Source organism: Engystomops pustulosus, unplaced genomic scaffold, assembly GCF_040894005.1.
Source record: "Engystomops pustulosus unplaced genomic scaffold, aEngPut4.maternal MAT_SCAFFOLD_478, whole genome shotgun sequence".
NCBI lineage: Eukaryota > Metazoa > Chordata > Amphibia > Anura > Leptodactylidae > Engystomops > Engystomops pustulosus.
This window is the reverse complement of record NW_027285357.1, coordinates 52501-60696: the sequence shown is the minus strand read 5'-3', so window position 1 is coordinate 60696 and position 8196 is coordinate 52501.

The window sequence follows — 8196 nt, the reverse complement described above, 5'->3', positions numbered from 1 at the left end:
CGACCCGTAGTGCACCTTCGGCGGCAGAGAAAAGCAACAAAAATACCGTCAGAGAAGGGAGTTTTGGTCGACTCTGCCAGGTTTTTGCACTAAGTCAGATCCGTAATGCCAGCGGGACTGAGTCGCTCTTGCGTGCCGTGGTCCTGGAAGCCTGCTCGGACAGAGTGGTCCTTCGGGTCCCGCGGGAAGGGGCATTTCATGTTCCTCTGCGGGAGGTGGTCCATTTTCTGCGGAAATGGCGAGCCCCTTCGGCTGCAAGAGTGTGTAGGTCCCGCTCAACAGTCTACGTCCTTAACCATCGGGGACTTTGTAGATTTTGGTCAAGATCGCCCCCCGCATGTCCTAGCGGGAGGTCTCCGCGGCGGAGGCCGGAAAAGGTGCGAGGTGAGCGGCATGGTATGACTGGGCTCGTGCCGCTCACTGCTACCCGGAGCGTGGCGCCCTCCGGGTAAAAGGCTAGCCGGGGCGAGTAGGTGGGTTGACGGGCGCATAAGCCACGCCGTCCCCGCCGTACAAGGTGCCGGTGGCCTGGCGAACCACCGGCGTAAGGCTAGCCAAGGGCGTACCGCGGGGCAGAGGGCGCATAAGCCACGCTCTCTCTCCATCCCACCAGCACAAGCGAAAAATTTTCAAAGTGTGGGAGAACCGGCTTCCCGACCGGTGGCACTCTGCCTCTCGCTGCCGTCCTCCTGGAAGCGTCCTCGGTCACTCGGAGTACGGCAGATTTCAGACCTCCGGAATGGTGAAAAAGACCCGGAGAGAGGGCGACTCCGGCTTCTCTCTGCCGGGCGAGGACCACCGCAGGCGGCGGGGACGTCTGACAGGAGACGGCGCTGCGGGCAGGCTTTAAAAGTGCATGGGGTTTTGGCCTCGGCAAAGTCGAAAAATTATGCGGTCGGAGCTGTCTGCCCCGGCCGGGGAAGGCTCACCGCCGGCGGCTGCCAACTCATGGCTTGCCCGCTGGATGGCCTTTCGGAGGCTTCTGAAAAAGAACTGTCAGGCGGGCACCTCTCGGAAGAACCGCAGACCAAAACGACCGGTAAAAATTTTGGGCGATCCGACCCGTAGTGCACCTTCGGCGGCAGAGAAAAGCAACAAAAATACCGGTCAGAGAAGGGGAGTTTTGGTCGACTCTGCCAGGTTTTTGCACTAAGTCAGATCCGTAATGCCAGCGGGACTGAGTCGCTTTTGCGTGCCGTGGTCCTGGAGGCCTGCTCGGACAGGGCGGTCCTTTCGGGTCCCGCGGGAAGGGGCATTTCATGTTTCCCTCTGCGGGAGGTGGTCCATTTTCTGCGGGAAATGGCGAGCCCCTTCGGCTGCAAGAGTGTGTAGGTCCCGCTCAACAGTCTACGTCCTTAACCATCGGGGACTTTGTAGATTTTGGTCAAGATCGCCCCCCGCATGTCCTAGCGGGAGGTCTCCGCGGCGGAGGCCGGAAAAGGTGCGAGGTGAGCGGCATGGTATGACTGGGCTCGTGCCGCTCACTGCTACCCGGAGCGTGGCGCCCTCCGGGTAAAAGGCTAGCCGGGGCGAGCAGGTGGGTTGACGGGCGCATAAGCCACGCCGTCCCCGCCGTACAAGGTGCCGGTGGCCTGGCGAACCACCGGCGTAAGGCTAGACAGGGCGGACCGCGGGGCAGAGGGCGCATAAGCCACGCCGTCCCCGCTGTACAAGGTGCCGGTGGCCTGGCGAACCACCGGCGTAAGGCTAGCCAAGGGCGTACCGCGGGGCAGAGGGCGCATAAGCCACGCTCTCTCTCCATCCCACCAGAACAAGCGAAAAATTTTCAAAGTGTGGGAGAACCGGGGACCCGACCGGTGGCACTCTGCCTCTCGCTGCCGCCCTCCTGGAAGCGTCCTCGGTCACTCGGTGTCCGGCAGATTTCAGAGCTCCGGAATGGTGAAAAAGAACCGGTGAGAGGGCGAAACCGGCTTCTCTCTGCCGGGCGAGGACCACCGCAGGCGGCAAGGACGTCTGCCAGGAGACGGCGCTGCGGGCAGGCTTTAAAAGTGCATGGGGTTTTGGCCTCGGCGAAAGTCGAAAAAAATTTGCGGTCGGAGCTGTCTGCCCGGCCGGGGAAGGCTCACCGCCGGCGGCTGCCAACCCCTGGCTTGCCCGCTGGATGCCCTTTCGGAGGCTGCTGAAAAAGAACTGTCAGGCGGGCACCTCTCGGAAGAACCGCAGACCAAAACGACCGGTAAAAATTTTGGGCGATCCGACCCTCAGTGCACCTTCGGCGGCAGAGAAAAGCAACAAAAACACCGGTCAAAGAAGGGAGGTTTTGGTCGACTCTGCCTGGTTTTTGCACAAAGTCAGATCCGTAATGCCAGCGGGACTGAGTCGCTTTGCGTGCCGTGGTCCTGGAGGCCTGCTCGGACAGAGCGGTCCTTCGGGTCCCGCGGGAAGGGGCATTTCATGTTCCTCTGCGGGAGGTGGTCCATTTTCTGCGGGAAATGGCGAGCCCCATCGGCTACAAGAGTGTGTAGGTCCCGCTCAACAGTCTACGTCCTTAACCATCGGGGACTTTGTAGATTTTGGCAGAAATCGCCCCCCGCAGGTCCTAGCGGGAGGTCTCCGCGGCGGAGGCCGGAGAGGGCGCGAGGTGAGCGGCATGGTATGACTGGGTTCGTGCCGCTCACTGGTACCCGGAGCGTGGCGCCCTCCGGGTAAAAGGCTAGCCGGGGCGAGTAGGTGGGTTGACGGGCGCATAAGCCACGCCGTCCCCGCCGTACAAGGTGCCGGTGGCCTGGCGAACCACCGGCGTAAGGCCAGCCAGGGCGGACCGCGGGGCAGAGGGCGCATAAGCCACGCTCTCTCTCCATCCCACCAGAACAAGCGAAAAATTTTCAAAGTGTGGGAGAACCGGCGACCCGACCGGTGGCACTCTGCCTCTCGCTGCCGCCCTCCTGGAAGCGTCCTCGGTCACTCGGTGTCCGGCAGATTTCAGAGCTCCCGGAATGGTGAAAAAGAACGGAGAGGGGGCGACTCCGGCTTCTCTCTGCCGGGCGAGGACCACCGCAGGCGGCAAGGGACGTCTGACAGGAGACGGCGCTGCGGGCAGGCTTTAAAAGTGCATGGGGTTTTGGCCTCGGCGAAAGTCGAAAAAATTTTGCGGTCGGAGCCGTCTGCCCCGGCCGGGGAAGGCTCACCGCCGGCGGCTGCCAACCCCTGGCTTGCCCGCTGGATGGCCTTTCGGAGGCTGCTGAAAAAGAACTGTCAGGCGGGCACCTCTCGGAAGAACCGCAGACCAAAACGACCGGTAAAAATTTTGGGCGATCCGACCCTCAGTGCACCTTCGGCGGCAGAGAAAAGCATCAAAAATACCGGTCAAAGAAGCGAGGTTTTGGTCGACTCTGCCAGGTTTTTGCACAAAGTGTTGGCATCGTGCGGCGTCGCGCTTTGCCGTACCGTATCCCCAATGGAGCGGCGCCCGGCGGGGTAGGCTAGCCATGTGAGGTCGAGGGCGGGAGGACGGGACGTAAGCCAGGCCGTTCTCCACAAGAAATTCCGGACGCGGAGACCCCTTCTCCGCCCTACGGTCCCCAATGGGGTGGCGCCCGGCGGGTGAGGCTAGCCATGGGAGGACGGGACGTAAGCCAGGCCGTTCTCCACAAGAAATTCCGTACGCGGAGACCCCTTCTCCGCCCTACGGTCCCCAATGGGGTGGCGCCCGGCGGGTGAGGCTAGCCATGTGAGGTCGAGGGCGGGAGGACGGGACGTAAGCCAGGCCGTTCTCCACAAGTAAATTCCGGACGCGGAGACCCCTTCTCCGCCCTACGGTCCCCAATGGGGTGGCGCCCGGCGGGTGAGGCTAGCCGTGTGAGGTCGAGGGCGGGAGGACGGGACGTAAGCCAGGCCGTTCTCCACAAGTAAATTCCGGACGCGGAGACCCCTTCTCCGCCCTACGGTCCCCAATGGGGTGGCGCCCGGCGGGTGAGGCTAGCCATGTGAGGTCGAGGGCGGGAGGACGGGACGTAAGCCAGGCCGTTCTCCACAAGTAAATTCCGGACGCGGAGACCCCTTCTCCGCCCTACGGTCCCCAATGGGGTGGCTCCCGGCGGGTGAGGCTAGCCATGTGAGGTCGAGGGCGGGAGGACGGGACGCAAGCCAGGCCGTTCTCCACAAACTCCCAGCGGTAGAGTCTCGGCTCTCCGCTCTTTTGATCGATCTGACACAGCGCGATCCGGCGGGGCAGGGCACTTTGCTCGGTCAGGGGTATTGGCCCCGGCCGGTTTATGGTAAAGCGTTCCTTAGCCTCAGTCTTGGTCGCGCATCAATCCCCCGCTCCCCGTGAGCGGCTGTGGTCCTCTGCCTAAGGTTGTGTAGCGCGGTGCCAGTGTGGTCCTCGCACGGCCCCGCTCCTGCCACAGCGGTAGGACTCTCTGCTTCGGCTGAGGTTTGCTACGAAGCGTATGGAACGGGCGTACTCCACCGTACCGTGGGTGGGGGGCGGCGGCGGCGGCGGCAGCGTCCAGCGCGGAGCTCCGGCTCCCGCGGCAGCGCCTCGCCTAGTGTCCCTCGGGCAAGTCCAATCGCCCCCCGCCCGGTCGGAGAGCGCAGACACACCTCTGTGTCCACGGTTTATTTCCGCAGCACGAAAAGGGACGGCTCCCGCCTGCTCCTCGCGGCGGCGACGAGGCTTAGACCCACCGTGGCGTATCCGCGGTAGGTATGCTCGTCGGTCGGAGGAGCGGTTGCGGTCGAGTGGTCCCCAGTGTACCCTGTTAGCGCTGCCCGCCTACGCCTGAAGAGCTGCGGACCGAGAAAAAGGTTCGCTCCGCTGCTGACGGCGAAGCGCGCGGCACGCCGCGGAAGAGGAGAGGGAGCGGTCGCCCCCGGGGCGGCTCCCCTCCGAGTCCGGCAGAAGCAGAGATTGTAGCGGAGGGGGGGGTTTCTAAATTCCCCGGGCGTGTTATCCCCAGCGGTAGCCTTTGAACTCTTCAACCGCAAGCACGATCGCACGTTCACAGCACCCGTCACTAGGAGCCGGGCCAGAGGCGGGCGGCAGACGAAACCGACATGAGCGCTTAAGGGTATTGCACCCCCGGCGCCCAGACCCTGGAAATTGAGTCTGCCCCCAAAGCCCACCCGCGTCCTCCTTGGCGCTCCCGGAGTACATGGTCGTAGATGGGCCATCGGTCGCTAATGCCAAACTGCGTCCCAGGGGTGCGTCCCCTCTGACCAACGGCAGACCCATCCCTCTCGCCAATCCGCGGATCCCCGCCAGGTCCCGAACAGGGCTCGTCCTTTAGCGTTTCAAATGCGCCCTCCCCGCCATACGAGGGGTTGAGGACCGTAGCCTTCCCTTACGAGAGGCACCAGGGGTGCGCCTGCTCGAGGGCCCGGCCGTGGGCGTAACGCTTGGGCCGCCCGGGGGAGTCGGTAGACCATGGGAGACCAACACTCGCACACGAACGTTGCCCGTGCTTTTGTGGAAGAGAGCTTCTTGCGAGGTTGTCGCTGCGGTGGCGCCCGGACAAACCCTATCCCTAAAACTTCTGGGGAATTGGCGTCTAAGCCTGCACCCTGCACGGTATCCCTGCACCCACGAAGGGGGCCGTGGAAGGCTTGGGGTCGCGCCGGCGAAACCGACCGGATGCCCGGGGTACTGAACCCCCGGGGTCCCACCCTGGAAATTGAGCCGTCCGACCCCGCCACGTCTTCCTAGTGCTCTCCTTGGCTCCCCCGCCTGTGGGCATCGTTAGGGGCTGCGGTCATCAGCGCCGGCTAAGCTTCGGCAACACGGCCGACCCACCCCTTCGGCGCCTGGGGGTGCCTGGTCCCAGTCCGGGCCGTTCCGTAGGGGCGGCTATCCCTTACATGAGGGACTCGGTGCGTCCGCTCGGGCTGCGGGGCTCCGGCTCCGACAGCCGGGGAGCTGGTTTTGACCGCGGGCCTCCACGGGAACCGGCAGGGACCGGACTAGGCGTCAAGCCGAAAATAACCCCGGCACCCTCTGCTTCCAAAGCGAGGGGACCTTTGGCCGAGCGGGGGCACCGGAAGCCGAACCGACCCCAACCCCTCTTCCTACCCCAGGGCTGGGCTGACCAATCCCCTGATCGGGTCTAAAATGGAAGAAGGGGATTCGAGGGAAGGGGCTGGCGGAAGGCAGTTGCCCGACGGAGTAGGCGAAGGCCAGGCCGTTTCCGAGTCCCGAGCAGAGGAGGGCGAACTCGGCTCTTCATCGACCGACGGCGAGGCGAGGGCGGTGGCTGCCGCGGGGAAGACTCCATTGCTCGTCAGCGCGCTAGGAGCGGGGCCGACTGGCTGCTCGGGGTATGGCATCCCCGGGGGCCCACCCTGGAAATCTTCGCTCCTCAGCCGCTGCAGGTTATAAGGTCCCGCCGCGCGTAAGCGCTCAACTCTCCGACCCACGGATGTCGAGCCCATGGTGAGCCGGCCGTTTCGTACGGGGAAAAGGGGTCCTCTGGCCCCACATCGATCGAGGGGGTTTAGATCCGCGGAGGCACGCACCGCGAGGCGAATCGCTGCTTTTCCCCAAGAGGTTAACCTTCAAACCACCGAGTAGGTTCGGGGCAGGGCCGACAGTCTGCACTGGGGTATTGCATCCCTGGTGGGGCGACCCTGGAAATCTCTGCCCCTTTCCACTCTTTCGGTTGGGCCTCTCGTCGGGGCGAGCGTAAGTCGGCAAGCAGACGTGGGAAGAGGCTTCTTACCGGTGACACTCCCTTCGTGAGAGAGGCAGGTACTCGCCCCGGACCCCGGTCCAAATCTGCGCGGGCCGGACGGCCTCGGCCCTAGCCGAAGGCCGCTCCCGCGAAGCCAGGGAGCCGAAAAAATAACCCCGACACCCTCCGCGACCTCGCGTGCTTCCAAAGCGAGGGGAACCTTTGGCCGAGCGGGGCACCCGAAGCCGAACCGACCCCAACCCCTCTTCTTACCCCAGGGCTGGGCTGACCAATCCCCTGATCGGGTCTAAAATGGAAGAAGGGGATTCGAGGGAAGGGGCTGGCGGAAGGCAGTTGCCCGACGGAGTAGGCGAAGGCCAGGCCGTTTCCAAATCCCGAGCCAGAGGAGGGCGAACGACGTTCTTCATCGACCGACGGCGAGGCTAGGGCGAGGGCGGTGGCTGCCGCGGGGAAGACTCCATTGCTTGCCAGCGTGCTAGGAGCGGGGCCGACAGGCTGCTCGGGGTATGGCATCCCCGGGGGCCCACCCTGGAAATCTTCGCTCCTCAGCCGCTGCAGGTTATAAGGTCCCGCCGCGCGTAAGCGCTCAACTCCCCGACCCACGGACGTCGAGCCCATGGTGAGCTGACAGTTTCGTACGGGGAAAAGGGGTCCTCTGGCCCCACATCGATCGAGGGGGTTTAGATCCGCGGAGGCACGCACCGCGAGGCGAATCGCTGCTTTTCCCCAAGAGGTTAACCTTCAAACCACCGAGTAGGTTCGGGGCAGGGCCGACTGTCTGCACTGGGGTATTGCATCCCTGGTGGGGCGACCCTGGAAATCTCTGCCCCTTTCCACTCTTTCGGTTGGGCCTCTCGTCGGGGCGAGCGTAAGTCGGCAAGCAGACGTGGGAAGAGGCTTCTTACCGGTGACACTCCCTTCGTGAGAGAGGCAGGTACTCGCCCCGCACCCCGGTCCAAATCTGCTCGGTCCGGCCGTCGTCGGCCCTAGCCGAAGGCCGCTCCCGCGAAGCCAGGCGATCCGAACCGAGGATCCGCGCGAGCCTTCTCCAAGCCCTCTGCCGGGCGCTGGTGTTGAAAGCGTAGCGGACCCTGTTCGCCGGAGCGATAGGAGCGGAGCACCGGTCCCGCAGGGTTGAAAGCTGGGTAGCAGCGCCGTAGCTTCCCTCCCAGCCTTCCCCCGGACCTGGCGCCCGATCCCCTCCGCTCCTCTGTGCGTTGGCGGGCGGCGCTGCATGGGTACGTCGCGACGGCTCCTATCGTCTCTCTCGCTTAACAGTGTGGAGAGGTGGTGGTGGAGCCGTCCGACACTCGAGGTGCTGAAGTTGAGCGTCCAATGCTTTCCTTCTATGCGCAGCCTACAGGAGCTGTCCGAGCTTCGGAGGTGCTGATGGAGGTGAGAGTCGAGCGCCACTTCTTGGCTGAACTGAGTGGGGAAAGCCAGCGACTGCGAGAGGGAGGGGAAGGGAAGGCTTTTTCGGGTCCTTGGAAGGGACCGAGAGCATCTTTCTTGCCCCCCTGCCCTAAGCTCCATCCAATGTTGTCTG